Below are 25254 nucleotides of genomic sequence, written 5' to 3' on the forward strand. Positions count from 1 at the left end.
GAAATTTCTAATGCAGCAACCTTGGATTCAATGTAATTGCTATGTGCACTTTGGTGAAATGAGAAAGCTTTCCTGATGTTACAAGATGTGAACTGCAAGGGACATTTAGTTTATAGTGTCTGATGCAAGGACAGTGTGAGGTGAGCTATACTAGGGACAGCTCGTTTAACAATTTAAAGAACAAGCTAAAGACAAAGACAATTTATCTTTAAACAACATGTGAACTAAGGGAGATCCAAATCTGTAAATTTGAGAATAAAAATAGTCTATATGTATTGTATAATGTGTAAATATATTTTATGTATATATTCCAATCAACTCTCCATATGTTTATCAACTTTTAAAAATGTTACTGTTTGCTTTATTTCTCATTCCCACTCAGTCTTCCACATTATCCTAGCTCACCCTGTCAGTTCAGTTCAGTTCAGTTGCTCAGTCGTGTCCAACTCTTTGCGACCCCATGAATCGCAGCACGCCAGACCTCCCTGTCCATCACCAACTTCCGGAGTCTACCCAAACCCATGTCCATCGCATCGGTGATGCCATTCAGCCATCTCATCCTCTGTCGTCCCCTTCTCCTCCTGCCCCCAATCCTTCCCAGCATTAGGGTCTTTTCCAATGAGTCAACTCTTTGCATGAGGTGGCCAAAGTAAAGTAATGCTCAAAATTCTCCAAGCCAGGCTTCAACAATACGTGAACTGTGAACTTCCAGATGTCCAAGCTGGTTTTAGAAAAGGCAGAGGAACCAGAGATCAAATTGCCAACATCCGCTGGATCATCAAAAAAGCAAGAGAGTTCCAGAAGAACATCTATTTCTGCTTTCTTGACTGTGCCAAAGCCTTTGACTCTGTGGATCACAATAAACTGTGGAAAATTCTGAAAGAGATGGGAATACCAGACCATCTGACCTGTCTCTTGAGAAACCTGTATGCAGGTCAGAAAGCAACAGTTAGAACTGGACATGGAACAACAGACTGTTTCCAAATAGGAAAAGGAGTATGTCAAGGCTGTGTATTGTCACCCTGCTTATTTAACTTATATGCAGAGTACATCATGAGAAACACTGGGCTGGAAGAAACACAAGCTGGAATCAAGATTGCCAGAAGAAATATCAATAACCTCATATATGCAGATGGCACCACCCTTATGGCAGAAAGTGAAGAAGAAGTAAAGAGCCTCTTGATGAAAGTGAAAGAGGAGAGTGAAAAAGTTGGCTTAAAGCTCAACATTCAGAAAACTAAGATCATGGCATCTGGTCCCATCACCTCATGGGAAATAGATGGGAAACAGTGTAAACAGTGTCAGACTTTATTTTGCGGGGCTCCAAAATCACTGCTGACGGTGATTGTAACCATGAAATTAAAAGACGCTTACTCCTTGGAAGGAAGGTTATGACCCACCTAGATAGCATATTGAAAAGCAGAGACATTACTCTGCCAACAAAGGTCCATCTAGTCAAGGCTATGGTTTTTCCAGTAGTCATGTATGGATGTGAGAGTTGGATGGTGAAGAAAGCTGAGCACCGAAGAATTGATGCTTTTGAACTGTGGTGTTGGAGAAGACTCTTGAGAGTCCCTTGGACTTCAAGGAGATCCAACCAGTCCATCCTAAAGGAGGTCAGTCCTCGGTGTTCATTGGAAGGACTGATGTTGAAGCTGAAACTCCAATACTTTGGCCACCTCATGTGAAGAGTTGACTCATTGGAATTGGCACAGGTATGCAGTATTAAATAGGACAGACAAAATGAATGCAGTTGGCCTTCTAGTGGGAGACTGAAACTGATTTTTACAAAAGTTACACAGGATCCAAATGATAAAAACTCCTCTACTTCTTCCTCTCAGTTGCTTAGTCTTTAGGATTGTCAAGGTTGGGAGAGAAATTAAAGTATTGCTGTAATTGATCACTCTGAGCAAAACAATTAGGCAAACGGGAGCCATAGGAGCCCTGAAAAAGGTATTGATTTTGAAAATTTGGAGAATTGGTATCTATAGCATCAGAATCACAAAGCATATTTGTGTAGTTTGTGTTTCTCCGTACAAACACTTGCATTGTATACCATACCTGACAATTATTTACTACAGCTTTTACTAACTAAGATGAACCTTTTAAAAGCAGAAATTGAGTCTCAGTCATATTTTTTCTGATTCATATTGTTTTTTCTGAATAGATGAATAAACACATAGATACTACTATAACATAAGATAAAAGGAAGGAAAAGTGAGGATTTTTAGAATATGATGGACTCAGTTATTTCCACATCAAACTACATTTAATATTACATTTAGTCGTATTCATATTTGGTATAAACAACTTTGATTTACATGAAAAAATTCAAACAAAAAGTCATTCCCATAGTTTAATGAGTTTGACGAAATTTAATTTAAGGCAAATTAAACCAAATTAAATCTCTTCCTCTTGGAGTCATCTAATAGTTCTTTGTTTGCTAATGTGCATTGTGGATACTAAGAAGAGGGATACATTAATAAGTATATCTTTTTCATAAAATACTTTTGAAAGAAACATCTTTCTTTAAAGCAAAATTGAGAAAGTATCAAGTTATATCACTAGTGAAATCATTGCTGTAATAGAAAAGTTTTTGTGTATTGAAATAGGTAATCATTCAGAGCCATTTAAACTAAACCAAGATAATGCTATGGCAAATATGTCAACTCATCATCAGTTATATGAATTCAATCTTGTATAGTTGTAAATAATAAAGTTGATAAGAATGTGTGTGTGTGATCAGTCACTAAGTCTTGTCCGACTCTTTGCGACCCCATGGACTGCAGCCCACCAGGCTCCTGTGTCCACGGTATTCTCCAGGCAAGAATCCTAGAATGGTTTTCCATTTCCTTCTCCATGATAAAAATATATTTAGCCTTTAACATCTACATAGAAGATCTGTAGAATGTACTGGTGTTTAGTAGAATTTTTGCCTCTAATCCATCTGTTTCACTTTCTACTTCTAAAAACAACTATAGTTCCCCTTTAAAAAAAGTTTAAAAAAATTCTTTCATCAGACAATGTAAATAATTGCCTGAATCTCCATCATAAATTATTAGTTATTTGAGGAGTGCAATAATTTGGAAGATTGAATTAAGTTACCCAACTGAGTTAAATTCAACTTCAGAATAATAGAAATCAGAACTGTATATGCAAGAGAATTCTTAAAGCTTCAAAGTTTTTCTGTTATCCAGTCAAGGAAATGTATTTAGAAATTTCAAGAGCATATGCTCATCAAAATACTGCCTAATTAGATAAATTATGAAGGACATATAAACGTTAAAAGTAGTATATTAGTTATTAATTTGACTATTCATACATTAGCCTTTTTTTCTTCTTGAATAAAAATTTAAGACAAAACTGAGACCTAAAGAGATGCTCATCAAACCCACTCTTAATTGTATCCAGGGCAATTTAGTGAGTCAGAAGAATTTTAAATATACACTTATTTTATATAAATGAAGTTTTGAGGAAAAAATACCAAGACTTGGGCTTTGGAATAGCCTTGTGGCTCAGCTGGTAAAGAATCTGCCTGCAATGTGGGACACCTGGGTTCAATCCCTGGGTTGGGAAGATCCCCTGGAGAAGGGAAAGGCTACCCACTCCAGTATTCTGGCCTAGAGAATTCCATGGACTGTACAGTCCATGGGGTCACAGAGTCAGACATGACTGAGCGACTTTCACTTCACTTCACTTCATGTGCGTTTTAATCTGCTTTTCCAGTTAAAGGTCATGACTTTGGATAGAGAAGGTGATATGTACTGTGAGCAGCTGACTACACAGATGGTATTGAAGAACAGATCATTGTTTACGGTACCTAAAAAATGGGCTCTTAGGAAGGTCAGACTATCTCAAATCCAGGTTTATCTCAATTTATGAATCCCTACTAAAGCACAAGAACTGTCTTAGGCATCTTCATAGAAATAGCTTAATTATTAAGTGATCTTGTAACAACTGCAAATGAAAATCCATTTATAGGTAAATAAACAGAAGATTAGAAAAATGATCTAAATTAATAAAACTCAAAAGCAGTAGGGTCAAAACACAGACTCTTTTTGATATCAGTCCCCTTAGCCTTATAATATGACTGCTTTCCTCTGAAGGAACTGAAATATGCATTTGGCAGGTGACTTTCCATTTACATAAAACAATTTTATTCTTTTGTGCATTTACTTTTTTCATTCAAACTTACTGATTTATTTAATAAATGCCTTCTGAATATCTGTGGGCCTGTGACTGCAGAAAGGATGGAAAGTTAAATAAAAGGAGGAATAGAGTATTCTAAGGGCTTAACTGAAAGGAAAATATATATATTCACAATAAGAGTATGCAAAATGGATGGACTTTTCTGGTAGCTCAGTGGTAAAGAATCTACCTGCTAATGGAGGAGATGCAGGTTCGATCTCTGGGTTGGGAAGATCCCCTGGAGAAGGAAATGACCACCCATTCCAGTATTACTGCCTGGGAAATCCCATGGATAGAGGAGCCTGGGGCTTCAGTCTATGGTGTCGCAAAAGAGTCAGACACACCTGAGTGACTAAAAAACAAACAAATACAAAATGGTCACTATTTGGAATAATTGGAGTGACTTAGACAAAAGTACAATTATGCTCAGTAATTATCAGAAACTAAAGAAAGACAGTGACAATAGAATTGCTTTTGTGTCTCTGTATAGCTGTATAATGAGTATGTATAACATAAAAAAAGATACTTGAAATTTTAGCAAGTGTAGTTAATGTAATCCCACAAGTACCAGACAAAGCTACTTGACATATATCCTTGATCAACAGCAGCTAATAAAAGGGGTGAAAGTAGATGATGTTTTTAAGGGACATATCCACATGGTGGAAGCTACTGGTTTAAATATGAAAGCTCTGTGTTATACACTTATCTGAAAAGAAAAGGAGAAATAATTACTATGAGTATTCTTAGAAGTCTGCCAGATATTTTTAAAGCAGACTAAGAATATGCATGAGGCTCTTTGATGACATAAAATTTTGACCATAATTTGTGTATAAACAAGAGGTACCTTTCCTTGACTCTGTCACCACACTACAACCCTGATTCTGTCCCTTCCTTTTTTTAATGAAATTCAAAAAAAAATCATGCATTTGGTGAACTATTTCTTTAAGCTACCATTCATCACTAAAAGTGTTAAACTTTTAATCTTGACATTCTGCTTGAATGTCTCTGACTGTAGGCAATAGTGAAGGCCAAATTTTGTTGTCATCATCTTGGAACACTCTGAAAAACATTTTGAATTGCTGACGTCACTTGTTCTTGGCTCATTGCTCCTTCTACATCTATTAAGTTTCTCAACCAATTTTGCTTATTACATTTTTGCTGCCTATTCCAGTAATTGTTGATGTTCCCTTAAGTATACATTACTGGTCATCACTTTTGTGTCCTCCTTTTCTCTCATGCCTCGTTTACCACTAAAACGCTGATAAATCCCAAATCTAGGTCAGATTATAAAGTTATAACTTTCTCCTGAACTCCAGACCTACATGTCCAATGGTTTACTAGAGCAACGTGCAAAGAGATGCTCCTGGATTCTAAAACTCATTTAAAATTTTACTTTTCATATTTCTCTACCACCTACTCCAGGTTGCTTCATGTTAGTTCATCAGAACCCTACTCCAAAACCTTCTCTGCCTTATCTTGAAATTGCTAGCTAACTATTAAAGTCTTGCTATTATCAAGCTCTTCATATCTGGTTTTAAGTCGTGTCTTCAAATATCAGTCATACCTCTTTCCACCACCTGCTCAGGCCCTAGCTACACAGAATACATTGCCTTTTGTGTTATTGCACAGGCTGTTTTTTTGTTTGTTTGTTTGTTTTCCTGTTTGGTATATGTATGCACCTCAGTTAAATCCTCCTTTGACTCTCCCTGGATGAGATGGCAACTCTGACTAGTGACTTGTATATTTACTGGGTTGTGTACAATATTCATTCAGGTTTTTCTGTAAGATATCCTAGAAAAACCTGAATGAACTTATTGACCAATGAAATAGTTTAGCAGGCATTTCTTTCTGCTAAAATTATTTGTTCCTTTGAGAAAAGTCAGTTTAAATGCTGGGGCATTTCTATTAATTTCAAACAGAACATAGAAACATAGTATTGGAAATAAAATGGGACTACTTCACAAAAAACAGTTGCTATTGAACAGAAGGAATAAAAATTGCAAATTTGTATATATTTCTTGATGTTGCCTAACATGCAAAGTTTTTAAAAGGTGAAACTAAAAGGAAAAAAAAAGACAAATTCAAAATTCATGGTGAGAGTGTACAATATGTATCTTCCAGTATCTGAATGAGCAACATTATTAACATGTTTAATTTATGTGTATAGATCAATGAACATAATTGCAGAATATATATCATTTCAAAGGACACATAGACCATTTATGAAAATTGATCAGATGCTGAATCATATAACAAGTTTCAATATACTGTAGAGGGTTGACATCATGTGAGTAAGTGCTTTGTGCACAAGTTATTTGAATCAGAAAATCTCCAGCTATTAAGAAATTAAAATATATACTTTTGGAACACTTATTGAGTAAAATTTCAACTTTAAAATGCTTAGAAATGAATAAAAATTAAACTACTGTATTAAAAAAAAGTAAAACCAATGTTAGAGTGAAATGTACTTCAAAACACATATAAGAAAAAAATAAGGCAGAAAATTGGTTATTAACATCCATCTCAAGTTGAGGGAAAACAGCACATTTAACTCAAATGCAGAAGGAGAGAAATAATAAAAATAAGGAGGTAATATAATGAAAAATATTGTACAATGTACCAAATATACAGTAGAGATGATCAGCAAAACTAAAATTTGCTATTCGAATAAACTGATAAAAGTGATAGATATCAATGTTACTGACCAAGTTAAAAAAAAAGAGAAGCATCAAGAATAACTCATATCAGGAATAGAAGTTAAGTCTCTATAAATCCTGAAAATGCTAAAAGGTGTTGGAATAAGCTTTTAAAAAAATAAAATGTTGCTTAAAGTAAGCTTATAGTTAAAATTTAACTTAACAAAAATGAGATGAAAGAATAAGATGATCTAAGTAGTTGCATTCTATTAATGCAATGAATAATAAAAAGTCCTGTATAGCTAAAGCTCATAGTAAAGGAAATAGAGGGAATCTTTCTTATTATGATAAATATATATATATATATATATATATCTACCAAATACCTAAAACAAACAGTGGACTTAATGGTAGGTTTACTTTTGAAATCAAAAGAAGGATGTCTAGGAACACCACTTCTATTCATTGTTCTGGTGTTCCTAGTGGATGCAGTCATTCAAAATACATACACACACTCATGTCCATGTGCATACAAACATGAATGCCTACATACATGTATACAGGCACATTTTTAAAGCTCAGAGATTTAAGTGGAATATATGAAACCATTATTGTGTATAAAGTGAGAGTGCAGATAATAAATTGAAAAGAATACATAGGTGAATTAAGTTTGCTCAATATAAGGTCAATAGAAAGTCAATTTTATTCCTACAGACAAGTGCTATAGAAAATAGAAATACTATATACATTCAATGGAATATTATTTAACTATAAAAGTGAAATAAATATTGCTATATGCTACAAATAGATGAACCTTGAACACATTATGCTGAATGAAATAAGATAGACAAAAATGTCTTCAAATTGTGTGATGCCATTTGTATGAAACTCCAGAATAGACAAATTCAGAGAGGCAGATTAGAGGTTGCCAGGGTAAGTGGATAAGAGAGAAATGAGATTGACTGCTTATGGGTATAGGGTTTCCTTTTCAGAGTTTGGAAATGTTCTGGAATTTGTGATGATGTTTACAAAACATTGTGAACATAATATGAGCCATTAAATTGTCCAATTTAGAACAGTGAATTTTATGTTATGTGGATTATATTTTTAAATAGTCAACAAATTGTTAAGGAAAAGATTGAGGATCTCACTCTTCTACCTATATCATGTTGAGATAAGACATGATATAGATACATGTGATACAGACAAATAGTTAAATAGGATATGTTGATATCTATTAATAGAAACACCCAAGTATCTGTGGACAATTAATTTATGGAAAAATTATCTTTGTATAACAGTGACAGAAGTAAGATATTTTCAGTAAATTTTATTCCATCAATCTGGAAAATAGTAACATTTTATAACAAATCACACAGAGCAAAACATTCATTTCAAGTAGGTTTTGGATTAGATATGAGAGGCAGAAGAATATGATAACAAACTTTAGTTTCAGAAGAAGATAGAGAAGATTGTATTATATATGATCATTTTTTGTAATGCATGTGCCACAAAGACAGAGATAGTTATGCTGTAAAGCTTAGAATTAATTTGCAACAAGAGGCACAAAAAGTGAATAAAAGGGTGAGATGTGGAGGGGGAAACATTTCACCAAATATAATCAACAAAAGATCATATCTAGAATACATAAAACACTTCAGCAAATTAATAAGGAGAAGACAACCCACATTAAGTGGACAAGAAAATTAAAAAGTGTCTCCTTAAATGAAAAACTATATTTACATGAATTATGTATAAATATATGGCAAATATATGAAAATGCACTAAAACACATTAATACAGAAATGTAAATCAAAAGTATAATTATACTACACAGTAAACTAAAGTGATGACTAAAGTTAAGCAAAATAAAAGTATATTCTGGTGAATTTGTACAACAATGGCATCTTTCATACACTATTTGGCAATGTCTGCTAAAGAAGAACATGCATATTTTTTTTACTCTAGTAAATTATTTCTAGGAAATATCGAAGAAAAAATACGTGTACATGTATAAAAGGATGCTTCTAATAGAATTATTCATGATAACTAGAAAGTAGAAACAATCCATACTGTCAATAGAAGATTGAAAATATAAATCATGTAGTGTTTATCTTGGAGAAGGCAATGGCACCCCACTCCAGTACTCTTGCCTGGAAACTCCCATGGATGGAGGAGCCTGGTAGGCTGCAGTCCATGGGGTCACTACGAGTCGGACACAACTAAGCGACTTCACTTTCACTTTTCACTTTCATGCACTGGAGAAGGAAATGGCAACCCACTCCAGTGTTCTTGCCTGGAGAATCCCATGGACAGGGAAGCCTGGTGGGCTGCCGTCCATGGGGTTGCACAGAGTCAGACACGACGGACGTGACTTATTAGCAGCAGCAGCAGCAGTGTTTATCCAATGAAATTCTGTAGAGTAACACAATATAATTATAGTTACAAACAACAAGATCAATGAATCACAGACATGTTAAGGGAAAGAAACTAAATATAGACAAAAATACAATGTGTTATTTCAATTTTATAAAGTTCAAAACTAAGGCAAAACTATAGAATGAACAAAAAACAAAACTGACATATATAGATATAGATATATAGTGATTACGATATACAATATGCTCAATGACATGTCCAAAATGCTGCCCCTCTCTGACAACACCTTGTCAATATGCAAAATGGTGATGAATTTGTGACATTAGTGCTGTATTTCCACAATCACATCATATGCATCTGTATTGTCTCACATGGTTTGCATTTTATTTGAATCTGTGCATTAGCATACCCCACAAGAAGTAATCAAGTGAGTTTAAACTATATGTACTTACGTCTGTGTATGATGGCTCAGACAGTTAAGAATCTTCTGGCAATGCAGGAGACACAGTTTCAATCCCTGGTTCAGGAAGATCCCCTAGAGAATGGAGTGGCTACCCAGTCTAGTATTCTTGCGTAGAATTCCACTGACAGAGGAGCCTGGCAGGCTCCAGCCAATGAGGTCACAGAGAGTCAGACATGATTAGCAACTAACACTTTCACATATGTATGTATACTGTTTTTGTATATGTCCTGCATATATATATAGTACTTGTATGCATGCTGTGTGTATACACACATATACAGTGACAGACCATGCTGTGGTCCTCTATGTGTTCGTTGCATTCTAGTTCTTGATCTGATTGTTGATTACATAAGCATTCATTTTGTGATAATTTATTGAGCCAAATATATCTGCCCTTTTGCAAGTTTCTTGCGTGATTTATAAGCTATGACAAACTAGGACAACATATTGAAAAGCAGAGACATTACTTTGCCATCAAAGCTCCATATAGTCAAAGCTATGGTTTTTCCAGTAGTAATGTATAGATATGAGAGTTGGGCCATAAAGAAAGCTGAGTGAGTGATAGTTGCTCAGTTGTATCTGACTCTTAGTGACTCCATGAACTGTAGCCAGCCAGGCTCCATTGCGTATAGAATTCTCCAGGCAAGAACACTGGAGTGGGTTGCCATTTCCTTTTCCAAAAGAAAGCTAAGCACCAAAGAACTGATGCTTTTGAACTGTGGTGTTGAAGAAGACTCTTGAGAGTCCCTTGGACTGCAAGGAGATCAAACCAATCAATCCTAAAGGAACTCAGTCCTGAATATTCATCAGAAGGACTGATGCTGAAGCTGAAGCTCCAGTACATTGGCACCTGATGTGAAGAACTGACTCATTAGAAAATAAGACCCTGATGCTGGAAAAGATTGAAGGCAGGAGGAGAAGGGGGCAACAGAGGGTGAGATGGTTGGATAGCATCACCGATTCAATGGATGTGAGTTTGAGCAAGCTCCGTAAGTTGCTGATAGACAGGGAAGCCTGGCGTGCTGCAGTCCATGGGGTTTCAAAGAGCTGGACACAACTGAGCAACTGAACTGAACTGAACTGATAAATCAATAATTTATATTTGTGAAAAGGAAGAAAATATACCAAGTATTTTCTATGCCGCTCATGAGAAGAACTAAAATCCAAGGACAGAGATTTTGTACCTTTGAAGCCAGGCTAGGGATTCCAAAAAGCTTTATCATAGTTCAACAAAATCCACTGCTTGCTCCTCTCAAGTGAACCATTGGTCTTCTCAAATGAGTCTAAGCCCTAGAGAAGGAATTTTAATAGATTCATTCTGGCCAGTTTGTTACCAATTAGTGGTCCAGCATTATGTATGTAATTCTGATCAGATAACCTAATTTAAATGTTATGACAAAAGATGCGAACACATATTTATTGACAGAAAACTGTATACACAGTGTTAAATTGTCATGTTTATCGTTATTTTTCATTTTCTTTTACATAAAGATAGTTTTTTTCAATATTTGCATGATATATAATTTCCAACTTAATTCCCAAGACAAAGGGAAAAGATGATCATATGTTTAAAAAATAATCTCCTTTATTTTATAGTAATAGTGGTTAGAAGTTCAATATTTCTGCTCAAACAAAGAGGCAGGCAGTCATATTTACAAAAGGCTTCACAGTGTTTGCCATTGCCTTTACACAAGACAACATTTTTAAAACCTTTGCATCCCACAGCAGGTGCTAGGTCTTCTCAGGGATTTGTGCTGTTCAGATACTGCCTTTCATTTGAACTTCAAATACCTTAAAAACATAGAGGCTGCATTTTGATATAATCTGAAATTAAAACCATTTTTATTTTTGTCATTATAATATTCCATGGATTTAATTTTCAAAGATGAATCAAAGTCAAAACTAATTACTGTCTGATAATCAACAAAGGCAGAAAAATGAGAAAACACTTTTTAAAATGAAGCTTTAGATCACCTCCCCCATAAGAAAAATAAATGCATGTAATAGGTGTCATGAGATTTCAAGTTTATTTAGTAACAGTCTACCTTTTTGAGAATTTAAAGAATTATACTGAATAATTATGGTCACCTGAATAGTTGGAAATGTATTTTCAAGATCTAGACTATATTTTTTTTTCTTTGTATGGCACAATATGAAATTAAGTAAACATTTCAATTTAAGTGAAAACCTAGAAAAAATGGTTTCCTAATCTCTTTTCATCAATCTACAGCTTTATAAATGCAATGATACTATAGAATTATAAAAAATATTGTGTATCTATTTTAAAAACAGAAAAGTAACTTTTTTCTCTCTTTTTTTCTAATTAGGCTTGGACTCTTGGATCATCTGGTGACTTCAGAATTCTGGTAAGACACTTTTTTTTTTATAGTACTGTCAATATTTTCATTTCTTTAGCCACAAATTTTTGGAGGTTATCTTTCTTCCTATCTCAAGCTTAATCCTTTTTCTTAATTCTCTCATTTCCGTCACCTAAGATTGAATCTCCTAGGGCTGTTAGGAGAAGGTCAATTCCATCTTAACTCATATGGGATGATCCGTTAAGTCCAGATACTTGAAGATTCAACTTTATGAGTTAGGAGAATATTCCAAGGAGGGGTAGCATTTGTTTCTTAAGGAAACAAAAGTCACCACTTGCAAGAGTCTCAGATAGGATAAAAGGTTATTTAGGTAAAATGAGAAAGTATGAACTAGAAATGTTTTTCTTTTAAAAGAGATAAACAACAAAATAAAAACCACAGAAAAGCTGAGTATGATAGCTGAATTTTTAAAAAGGTTTTTATTGCTACAGTGTTGATATTATACTTTATGTATTATAGAACTATAAATACACTGAAAGCACTGCACTTTTCAACATTAAAACTCTTAAAATTTCTATAGTATCTGCCTGTTACATACATGGAAAAGATAGATTGTTTAATTAAAAAGATGATTAGTTGAGGTAGAAGTTTTTCTATAAGTTGTATTTTTTCAAACTTCAGGTTTATATTCATCTTACACCCCATCCAGTCTCCTTTTTCCCTCCATATACTATAGAAACATTCCTCACATTCAAATTCATCTATTGGGATCCTACAATGTTCTGAATCTATGCCAGACTGTAAAACATAGTTAATATCATTTTTAAAATCTTATTTATTTTTTTCTCAATAATACTCTGGCTTGGATTTTTATTTTTGTGGTCTGAGAGTCTACAACTTGCCTGATTGCTAAAGTCACCCTTTCTATAATACTCAGCCAAGAGTAGTGTAAAATTCTAACTAGATGCCTTGCAGGAGTAGTCTTCTATATAACTCTTTACTAATAACTGGACATTGCTGGGATACATGGGAGGGTGGTGAGAGTTCCACATGTCTTTGTTATTGTGCATTACCTGTTGCTCACAAATGCTTCCAAGGATTCCCAAACTTGTGTCTTCTGGTCGTCCTAGCAGGACTATTCTGTGCAAATTCAGGCCCTATCCAGTCTATACCTTCTGTCAAATGGTAACATAGCTGACACTATTTATTCTAGGATGAGGATTAGAGTTAACATTCAATCCCTTCAGCACTTTCTACAAATACTGTAGAAAACTTTGCTTAAGTATTTGATTTATTATGATGAAAACTGGGATACAGAATCATAACACCAATGCTTCCTGGATGTTTTCGCTATTCTAAACCTTCTCTTGGTTGTATTTGTGGGATCTGGAGGTACCTCCTGTAATTATCCTTCTTCTCTGAATTCTACCAGTAACCTTTCTTCATTTAAGTTGACAGTGTGTTCTTGCAGTTTTCATCATCACACTTATCTTTTGGGTCTATCTTCCAGTTTACCTCATTTCTAATCCTTCTCATAAAACAGATGGTTCATGAAATCAGCACTTATCTTCATACTTCTATATCCTGCCGTATCGCCTATAAGGATATTTACCCCTAAACAGTTACACGTAGTAATTGAGTTCTGCCACACTAACTCAAAAGCAGTCTTCCTTGAACACATACCAAAAACTCAAAGCTAAATTCTTTCCTTACACAGCCCCCATTATCACTATTTCAGCTTCTGTGAACAAACTGCCTGTACACCCATATTCTATTCATCCCTCAAGGCCAAGTTCAACTCCAACTCCCATTTTCTCCTGGAATTCTTCATTGCTTTGAATACTGTGGTTTGATTGTGCCCTCTCTGAACTCTTTATTTTCAGGATCACAAAGTTTAGCACTTTAACTTGCGTTATTATGTTCTCTATTGTGTGTATATTTTCTACTTAGCAACTTTGCAGGCTTGTTAAATGAGGTAGCAATAGCCTCTTAGGCTATTTACCAGAGCCTCCTTTAAATATTGCTCTGTTTTTAGTAGTTCCCCAAGAAATACTTTTAATTAACTTATTTAGAATCTCACCTGTACTCACTCTACTAAAGCTCAAACCTAGTATTTAATTTCTATATTGTTTGCATATGAGTTTTAATAGAAAAAAATGACCTGAAATGGAGGATGCTTAAGATATAATTCAGAATTTGTTTCAGTTAATACTGATATAGTCTACGAAATTGTTTTTGGAGTGTAATTCAGAGAAAATAAAATCAAAAATCAAACTGGAATAGTATTGAAATGTAAATGATAATATGCAAACTGTTACAAATTAAATAGATCAAAATGTATTCTATTCAATTATTGTATAACTCTCAAGCTAAAAAAATAATATTTGCTCTGGAACTAAATGCCAGCAATAAAAATTTGCTTCCATATGAAGAGCTAACATTGCCCACATTGTAGCTGAAAATATTTACAGAAGGCCTTATTGCAGCATTTTTTCACTTACATAAAATAATGTGTTTAAGGTTTATGATTCACTGAATTTTGTATCTGTGTGTGCAATTGCAGCAATCTGTTCCAATTCATAAATTTTAGTTTCTGTACCTGGAGTTTGGACCTTTTAAGAGGTCAAAATAATAACACATTCATAATTGTGTATAGTTGAAGGGAATTCATATTTTTAAGGATTCATTGTGTAGTTTGCCAGGTACTCTTTTTTAATGTACATACCCTCATTTGTACCTTCCAATCATACTCTGAGGCATGCATTTTGATCTCCATTTTATAGCTGAGGAGACAAAGGGTCAGAGAGCTTGGTTAGTTCATCTACAGTCACTTAATTATGATGCTGAGAGTTCAGTCTATTTCTAGGATTCAAAAGACTTCACTGAGATGTCTTCTCAAAAAAGATTTACCCCAGTATGCTTTTAGTAATATCCATTTCTACATGTTTAATAACAACTCTGGTTGCCATCTTTAAGGAAAGTGATATGGAAGTAGTTAAAATGAGATTTACCCTTTTATACTATATAGTTATTTCAGTTCAGTTCAGTCATTCAGTCATGTCTGACTCTTGGCGAACCCATAGACTACAGCACGCCAGGCTTCTCTGTCCATCACCAACTCCCAGAGCTTGCTCACACTCATGTCCATTGAGCTGGTAATGCCTTAGGAGGATGAAAAGCCTGTTTACTTTAAATCCAAGGTGCATGGCTTGTCATAGTCTACACCCAAATTGTGTGTTTGCATATACATTTTATATCACATCTATCTTTTATATCATATTTATATCTACCTCATATATATAAATATTCATATTCAGGTCATTATTAACCAAAAGAGAATCTACATATTGGAAGCCCACATAGCCCTTTAATTAGACTATGGTGATTAATGCATGTTTCATTCTTTCATTTGTGTTCTCAGTTTACTACTGCAAATTTTTAGTTTGGCCGTCCTGATTTTTTTAAATAGTATTATTGACAATCTGCAGATTACATTCATGTGCTTAGTATTAGTCATGGAATTTTTTTATAATAATAATATAAAATGTTCAACTGAGTATTGTGTTTTCTAAGAATTGAGTGCTATCTCTGATATAGAGGGATTAAAAATATTTCTTGGACACATACCAAAATACCCATATGTTGTAAAGTATTCCCTCATCAAGACTTATGTATTTGGTTTTAAAATACTATGTGTTTTCTAAAGGTCTTATGTTGTGTATAAAAACTGAAAGAAACAAACCATACACATATGCCTGCCTCACAGTTTTGGATTAGGAAACATGTTCAGTTCAGTCAGTTCAGTTCAGTTGCTCAGTCGTGTCCGACTCTTTGCGACCCCATGAATCGCAGCACACCAGGCCTCCCTGTCCATCACCAACTCCCAGAGTCTACCCAAACCCATGTCCATCTAGTCGGTGATGCCATCCAGCCATCTCATCCTCTGTCATCCCCTTTTCCTCCTGCCCCCAATCTTTCCCAGCATTAGGGTCTTCTCCAATGAGTCAACTCTTCACATGAGGTGGCCAAAGTATTGGAGTTTCAGCTTCAACATCAGTCCTTCCAATGGACACCCAGGACTGATCTCCTTTAGGATGGACTGGTTGGATCTTATTGCAGTCTAAGGGACTCTCAAGCGTCTTCTCCAACACCACAGTTCAAAAGCATCAATTCTTCGGCGCTCAGCTTTCTTTATACTCCAACTCTCACATCCATACATAACCACTGGAAAAACCATAGCCTTGACCAGGGGGACCTTTGTTGACAAAGTAATGTCTCTGCTTTTTAGTATGCTATCTAGGTTGGTCATAGATTTTCTTTCAAGGAGCAAGTGTCTTTTAATTTCTTGGCTGCAGTTATTAAACATATATCCTTAGAATTGAGCAAAAATTGTCATGTTAGTAATTTGCTTCCCAGCATGGCATAAGACTTGCATATTTGCTAATAACAACCCTGAGTTGGGTTCTACAGTTGTCAGTAACTGGAGTACATGGTGAAGTGTCCTTTTAGTGGAAAAGTGCATTATCTATATTTTTATTTAAGCTGCTCTCATCTGACATATATTAATAAATGCTTTTATGAAAAATATTTAAATAGGATTCTGGTAAATTTACTGACATCCTCTTAGTACTAACATATTGTAAGAATGTTTTGTAATTTATTAAGCATGGCATCCCTTGCTTGATTTCTTGCCTACTGTCCTAAGTCAAGCAGTACTTTTCCAGGTACTGCAGTCCATGGGGTCACTGAGTTGGACACGACTGAGCGACTCCACTTTCACTTTTCACTTTCATGCCCTGGAGAAGGAAATGGCAACCCACTCCAGTACTCTTGCCTGGAGAATCCCAGGGACGGGGGAGCCTGGTGGGCTGCCGTCTATGGGGTCGCACAGAGTCAGACACGACTGACGCGACTTAGCAGCAGCAGCAGCATTAAAAAATAGGAACACTATCCTGATTGTTTTTTATTAATTTTTAAAACTGCCTATTTATTGTTCTATTTGTTGTATGTCACTTTCTCTGTCTGGGGTTCTCAGAACACCAGAATTACTGTTCAACAAATTTCAAGTGATATCAGGGAAACTCTACAAATGGGAGCTGATATCCTCATCTATTCATCCTTCTCCCTTTGTTTCTGAAAGAGACTCTTAAACAGTCTTTTCCACTTTTACCCAGTCTGAAAACCATTCCTACAATACAAACTCTAGTATCAGAAAAAAATAAATGCCTTAAAACATTGCCCATGAACAAAAAACATGGAAAAGTAATAAAATGAGGTTGAAGAAAGACAGTTCTCCATAATAGGTGGACAATTGGGCAAGAGCAGAGACAGAAACCAACCAATCTAGTGTTGAGTCCTCTAGCAACTATAGAGTTACCTGAGGATGAAATACAACTTACTTGACTTGTTAAGTTTTAGGTAAAAAAGCATGCTTAAAGAGAATCATAGCATCTTGTTGTAGGCACTGAGAAATGGTAAGTGGCAAGGTGGGCTTTAAGGGACAGGGACTATGCTAATAGGATTAAATATGGACTATTCTGCTGATGGGTACCCACCACAGCCTCTATTTTAGTTTTTGAGATTCCCTTTTTAACCAGAGTTTGTGCTGGTTCCTAATTTTGAAGACACATGAAGGCTTGGTTCATGTTCATGGTAACTGCACTGTTACCATGTGGATCCCCACTTCTCTAAAATTGTCTCTTGCTAGAAAAGACCTGGAATAAAACTTTCAGTTATTTTTATATATGTATCCATATATAGATAATTTTGTTTTTTTATTGCTATTTTAAAAGAATAATTGATTTTATATTAAAACATTCAGTTCAATTTCCAAAAGTTCTGCAATTTGTCATTAATATTCACAAAAGTATTTGTCACAGGAAAACTTCTCAAATATTTCTTCTTCTTTGAAAAAAAAAAAGAAAATGTGGACATTTTCTTCTACCTATCTATATCTGAATATTTTCACATACTTTCTATCCTGAAAAGGAAATCAAGAAACCTGGGTAAAGGAACTACATTAAAACATAAGGGGATGATTATACTGGCAAGCCTCCCTCATTAACACTCATGCACACTTTACTTCAGAAATAAGCAAAATACTTGTTAAATTATACATCCAAAAGTTTTATTTAGTATTTGTTGTGGTCTTCTTGACAGACCGGGACCTGGGGGCGAAAGTCGACGAAGAGAAAGAGAGAAAGAGCGATATCCCTCAGGTTACGTGGAAAACTAATAAAGCCCATACACAGGACTTGTACCACTCACGAAGGCACAGGGCGTCCTCTCAAGGAGGTCTTGAAAGCCCAGGTGAGAAAGTGAGCTTGGTAGGCTTCCATGCTCCAAAGAACTAGCCTAAGACAGAAAGAAGGACTCAGGGGACCCGAGTCTCTAGTGGAACAAGGGTGCTTTAATCATGGCAGCGTGAACTTATACATTGTTATACAAGGAAGCTTTAGGCAAAAAAAAATAAGTTGAGCAAAAAACCGAAACCTGACACATAGCAACAGTAGCTAGGGAAATAAAAATCGATATAGGGTCATAACAACAGTAACTAAGGAATAACAATGGTCACAGACCAGATAACAATCCATACCTTGAGAAATGGGGGGATGACTGAACAGTTTCACAGTAAAGTAAAAGGTTACTGAAAGGAATCCACATATGCGTTCCCTCTCATGACCCCAGTCCTGAGAACTGCATGCAGCTCTGCTTGTTCCAGTTTTCCAGGAACTGATGAGGAACAGAGAGTCCTTGATAAACAGAAAACAACATATAGGATTCTTAAAGTTAAACTTTCCCTGACAAGTATTCACAACTTAAAATTTTACTTTGTTTTCTGTGCTTTTTTAAATGACTTTTCTTTCTACATTCCAGTGCACTAAAATAGTTTCTACCATAATTCTTAATTTGATTGTTGCACCCTTCAAATGAACACAGAAATGATCTGAGTGGCAGACAACTGAGGGTTCCATAAGAACTCATGACACTCATGACACTGTCCAAGAACACATGGACACACTCATGTCCATTTCTTTAAAAACTCTGTTGTCTTGAATGGAAACACATGAGATCATCATTCTAGAATCCTAAAGTCAGACTGAAAAATACATTAGAGAAGTTGTACTTTTATGTTTTTCTTAGTAGTATCATTACCTTTTATCAAACCACAGCATATTCCTTTGTGCTTGTCAAGTCTAGAATATCAAGGTTAAAATCTGTTCTGATTAATTCCTGTTAAGAAATAAGACTATTTTTTCTTAATTAAAAATAGGATAGTCCTTAATTCTCTCTTCTCCATTTGTCACATTTAGGAGCATCATTTTAGAGGATTTATTTTATGCTATTATTATTTTACAATGTTTATTCTGACCATGTAGCAGTGCTTTAGCATATACTTTATGACTTTAAAATTTAGTAAGGAAAATCTTAAATATATTCTTGGAGAGTATTTTATAATCATCTGTTGCAACTTCTCCCTACTGTTTTAATGTAGCGATTGAAGCCAGACTTCCCAATAGGGAGTCATTTGTATGGGAATAAAAATCATATATGGAGACAATGCTAATTTTTTTAAGTTTCTCTAATTACCTATTTTGAAACAATGCATAGTCATTCTCTGTATGCTTAGTATACTGCCTAGATTTTCTGTTTGTCTTGATTTAAGATTTTTGCCCTCATATCCTTAAGTAAATAAGAACTTAAAACACCAGGTGACTTATTCTTGGCTTGAAAAAATATAGGTATCAAAATGATATTTTGCTTTAGGAGTACCTTCATTTTCCCTGAGCATGAGTTTTAGGCCAGCTCTACTATTGACTTTCCTGTGACTTCTGACAAACAAATTGCAATCTCTAGGTCTCAGTTTTCTCCTCTGTAAAATGAGTCTACATGTAATTATTACCAAAATTATTTTCAAATCTGATGATCTATTTTGAATAGAAGTCTCAACCCCATACTGTCTTTGTATCTGATAAATAGTTACAAGATGCCATCTTAAATTCTCACCAAAGCCCATGCAAAGTTGAGTGTGAACATCCTGACAGCATGATGGTGTTTTATCTTAAGTGTAGATCTTTTTTGTTTCATTCTTATGCTTGCAATGTCATTTTCTTTTATAAAAGAAAATATTTTTGTGTACTTTCTTTATAGAATGCCAGTGGATAGGTAAAATATTTCCTTTATACTTACATCTATTCCTTGACATATTTCATGTTCGTAAGACAAATTTCATGTTTGTAAGACATACGCTATTTTCTCTCAAGGTTCCATAATAAAAATAAGCAGAATTCCTTGAACTGCTCATGGTTTAACACCAATGCTCAATTCAGCACAGATATGTAAGGAAATTTTAAGGAGGGTATTTTCTGAGAGGTTAAGAATGATTAGAATTTTTACTCAAAATTGACTTAGAGAAAATTTGGATCTTTTATTTCAAATCTTTCACTATAGTTATTTTAAATTATTTTTGAGACTTACAAATATATACTCTCTACCACAAGGGTATTACACCCAGAGGTATCAAATAGTTCATGTTCCAACATTCTTTTTGTAAATGGAGTGTCTGATAATTCAAAGGGAGGAGTTTACCACACCAAATACAATTGTTTCTGTCAACAACACAGAAAATTGTCTCATTCTTTCCATCATTCCCTAAATTGTCCCAGGCTTGCAGGGTTGAATTATGTAATAAGTGCTGCTGCTCACATCTATGGTAAACTTTCCTTTGGGATCACAAAGCACTTTTGCTTAAAATCTTTCCTTCCATTTCTGTTATAAAACTGAAGCTGTAAAAAAAATACATAAATAAAATAAAACTGAAGCTGTAAGACTGTGGTTGAAATTGGCCACCAAAATAACATAAACAAGATGAATGACCTTAATACATTCTTTCTTTGAAAGGTCAGCTCATTTAAAATTTATTACCACTTGTTTGATAAGTGTTTCATATTATTCACTTCTCCACTTAACATCAGCCTGGAACAGGATTTAAAAAATTTTTCATACTGAGGTGAAAGTGCTCATTGCTACAAGTGAATGCATTCTTACTGTGATGCATTAAGTTCTTCGTCAGCATATCAACTGTCTGTATGCTTTTTGATGTTGAGACAATTCATGAATTTAATACGTATTTTATATTTTTTAGTCTTATCTGAAACAGATGTTTGCTCTTTGATTCTAGAAATGAACCAAAACAGTTTTTCTTATTTCAGTTAACATAGTGCCTTCAAGATCCATCCATGTTGTTGCAAATGGCAAGATTAATTGTTTATTTATGGCTTAATAATATTCCACTGTACATTTATTTTTAAGTATTTATACATGCACATGCACCACATCTTCTTTATCCATTCATTCATTTGATGGACACTTATTGTTTCCATATCTTGGCTATTGTAAATAATGCTGCAGTGAGCATGGGGATACTGATGTTTTTTGGGATTAGTATTTTATTTTTTGTAGATACATACCCAGAAGCGTGTATCTAATCATAATTAATTCTGAATCATATTGTAGTTCTATTTTTAACTTTTTTTGCAATTTCCATACTGTTTTCCATAGTGGCATATCAACTTACATTTCCACCAACAGTGAACCAAGGTTCCCTTTTCACCACATCCTCATCAACACTTAGTTCTTACCCTTTTTATAATAGTCATTCTGATAGGTATTGGTTTTGATTTGCATTTTCCTAATGATTAGTGATATTGAGTTCTTTTTCAAGTGCCTGTTGGCCAACTGTATATTTTCTTTGAAAAATTTTCTCTTCAGATCCTCTGCCCATTTTCTAATCAGAATGTTTTTTTACTGTTGAACTGTAAAATTTCTTTATATATTTTGGATGTTAACCCCTTATCAGATATATGATTTGCAAAGAGTTTCTCCCATTCCATAGGTTGCCTTTTCATTTTATTGATGCTTTCTATTCCTGTGCTGTAGTTTTTCTTATCAGTAGATATAATCCTACGTGTTTATTACCTTGGCTTTTGGGGTCAAATCCAAAAAAACCATTAGCAAGACTGATGTCATGAAGTTAATTGATTGTTTTTCTTTAAAAGTTTATGTTTTCAGAGTTAATATTTAAGTCTCCAATCTATTTTGTGTTAATTTTTGTGTATGGTGTAAGAAAATGATTGTTGTATTTGTTTGTGTATTACTATCCAGTTTTCCCAGCATCGTTTATTGAAGATACTGTCTGTTCTTCATTGTATATTGTTGGCTCCTTTGTCAAAAATTAATTGATCACACATGGGTTTATTCTGGGTTCTTTATCCTGTACCGTTGATCTCTGTGTGTTTTCTGCCAATGAACATAGTGTTCTGATTACTATACTTTTGTAATATAGCTTGAAATCAGTGAGCATATTGTTTCCAGCTTGCTTGTCCTTCTAAAGATTGCTTTGGCTATCCAGTGTTTTTAGCAATAAGGTTATTTATTCTATTGCTATGAAAAATGACACGTTTTAATAGGGATTGCATTGAATTTGTATATTGCTCTGGATAGTACATATATTTTAACAATGTTAATTCCTCCTTCATGAGCACAAAATAATTTTCTATGTATTTGTATTGTCTTTATTTTCCTTAATCATTGTGTTACTGTTTTCATTGTGCAAGGCTTTTACCTCTTTGGTTAAATTTATTCCTAAGCATACTCTTTTAAATAAAACTACAATCAAGGCAAACTAGAAGTAGTCAAACAGGAGATGGCAAGAGTGAACGACGACATTCTAGGAATCCACGAACTAAGATGGACTGGAATGGGTGAATTTAACTTAGATGACCATTTTATCTACTATTGTGGGCAGGAATCCCTTAGAAGAAATGGAGCAGCCATCACGGTCAACAGAAGAGTCCAAAATGCAGTACTTGGATGCAATCTCAAAAACGACAGAATGATCTCTGTTCGTTTCCAAGGCAAACCATTCAATATCATGGTAATCTAGGTCTACGCCCCAACCAGTAATGCTGAAGAAGCTGAAGTTGAATGGTTCAGTGAAGACCTATAAGACGTTTTAGAACTAACACCCAAAAAAGATGTCCTTTTCACTATAGGGGACTGGAATGCAAAAGTAGGAAGTCAAGAAACACCTGGAGTGACAGACAAATTTGGCCTTGGAGTACAGAATGAAGCAGGGCAAAGGCTAATAGAGTTTTGCCAAGAGAACGCACTGGTCATAGCAAACACCCTCTTCCAACAACACAAGAGAAGACTACACATGGACATCACCAGATGGTCAACACCGAAATCAGACTGATTATATTCTTTGCAGCCAAAGATGGAGAAGCTCTGTGCAGTCAGCGAAAATAAGTCTGGGAGCTGACTATGGCTCAGATCATGAACTCCTTATTGCCAAATTCAGACTTTAATTGAAGAAAGTAGGGAAAACCACTAGACCATTCAGGTATGACCTAAATCAAATCCCTTATGATTATACAGTGGAAGTGACAAATAGATTTAAGGGACTAGATCTGATAGAGTGCCTGATGAACTATTGACTGAGGTTCGTGACATTGTACAGCAGACAGGGATCAAGACCATCCCCAAGAAAAAGAAATGCAAAAAGGCAAAATGGCTGTCTGAGAGGCCTTATAAATAGCTGTGAAAAGAAGAGAAGCAAAAAGCAAAGGAGGAAAGGAAAGATATACCCATCTGAATGCAGAGTTCTAAAGAATAGCAAGGAGAGATAAGAAAGCCTTCCTCAGCAATCAATGCAAAGAAATAGAGGAAAACAACAGAATGGGAAAGACTAGAGATCTCTTCAAGAAAATTAGAGATACCAAGGGAACATTTCATGCAAAGATGGGCTCAATAAAGAACAGAAATGGTATAGACCTAACAGAAGCAGAAGATATTAAGAAGAAGTGGCAAGAATACACAGAAGAACTGTACAAAAAAGATCAAGACCCAGATAATCACGATGGTGTGATCACTCACCTAGAGCCAGGCATCCTGGAATGTGAGTCAAGTGGGCCTTAGGCAGCATCACTACGAACAAAGCTAGTGGAGGTGATGGAATTCTAGCTGAGCTATATCAAATCCTGAAAGATGATGCTGTGAAAGTGCTACACTCAATATGTCAGCAAATTTGGAAATCTCAGTAGTGGCCACAGCACTGGAAAAGGTCAGTTTTCATTCCAATCCCAAAGAAAGGCAATGCCAAAGAATGCTCAAACTACCACACAATTGCACTTATTTCCCATGCCAGTAAGTAATGCTCAAAATTCTCCAAGCCTGGCTTCAGCAATGCATGAACCGTGAACTTCCAGATGTCCAAGCTGGTTTTAGAAAAGTCAGAGGAACCCGAGATCAAATTGCCAACATCTGCTGGATCATCGAAAAAGCAAGAGAGTTCCAGAAAAACATCTACTTCTGCTTTATTGACTATGCCAAAGCCTTTGACTGTGTGGATCTTAATAAACTGTGGGAAATTCTTCAAGAGATGGGAATACCAGACCACCTGACCTGCCTCTTGACAAATCTGTATGTAGGTCAGGAAGCAACAATTAGAACTGGACATGGAACAACAGATTGGTTCCAAATAGGAAAAGGAGTACGTCAAGGCTGCATATTGTCACCCTGCTTATTTAACTTATATGCAGAATACATCATGAGAAACGCTGGGCTGGAAGAAGCACAAGTTGAAATCAAGATTTCTGGGAGAGATATCTATAACCTCAGATATGCAGATGACACCACCCTTATGGCAGAAAGTGAAGAACTAAAGAGCCTCTTGATGAAAGTGAAAGAGGAGAGTGAAAAAGTCAGCTTAAATCTCAATATTCAGAAAACTAAGATCATGGCATCCGGTGCCATCACTTCATGGGAAATAGATGGGGAAACAGTGGAAACAGTGTCAGAGTTTATTTTTGGGGGCTCCAAAATCACTGCTGATCGTGATTGCAGCCATGAAATTAAAAGACACTTACTCCTTGGAAGGAAAGTTATGACCAACCTAGCCAGCATATTAGAAAGGAGAAACATTACTTTGTCAACAAAGGTCCGTCTAGTCAAGGCTATGGTTTTTCCAGTAGTCATGTATGTATGTGATAGTTGGACCATAAAGAAAGCTGAGTGCTGAAGAATTGATGCTTTTGAACTGTGGTGTTGGAGCAGACTCTGGAGAGTCCCTTGGACTGCAAGGAGATCCAATCAGTCCATCCTACAGGAGATCAGTCCTGGGTGTTCATTGGAAGGACTGATGTTGAAGCTGAAACTCCAATACTTTGGCCACCTGATACGAAGACTGACTCATTTGAAAAGACCCTGA

General features: G+C 35.2%; 1 protein-coding gene across 1 annotated transcript in view; it reads left to right on the forward strand.

The window, feature by feature from the left end:
* The window catches only part of PTPRD (protein tyrosine phosphatase receptor type D), a 1686434-nt gene that overhangs the window by 214889 nt on the left and 1446291 nt on the right, over positions 1–25254 (forward strand). The window contains exon 4 of the mRNA XM_081500246.1: positions 11994–12032. The gene's annotated coding sequence lies outside the window, so the exon portion shown is untranslated. The remainder of the gene's footprint in view (positions 1–11993; positions 12033–25254) is intronic.

The sequence above is a fragment of the Giraffa tippelskirchi genome, chromosome 1 (genome assembly GCF_054371585.1).
Source record: "Giraffa tippelskirchi isolate mGirTip1 chromosome 1, T2T-mGirTip1v1.2.pri, whole genome shotgun sequence".
NCBI classification, from domain to species: domain Eukaryota; kingdom Metazoa; phylum Chordata; class Mammalia; order Artiodactyla; family Giraffidae; genus Giraffa; species Giraffa tippelskirchi.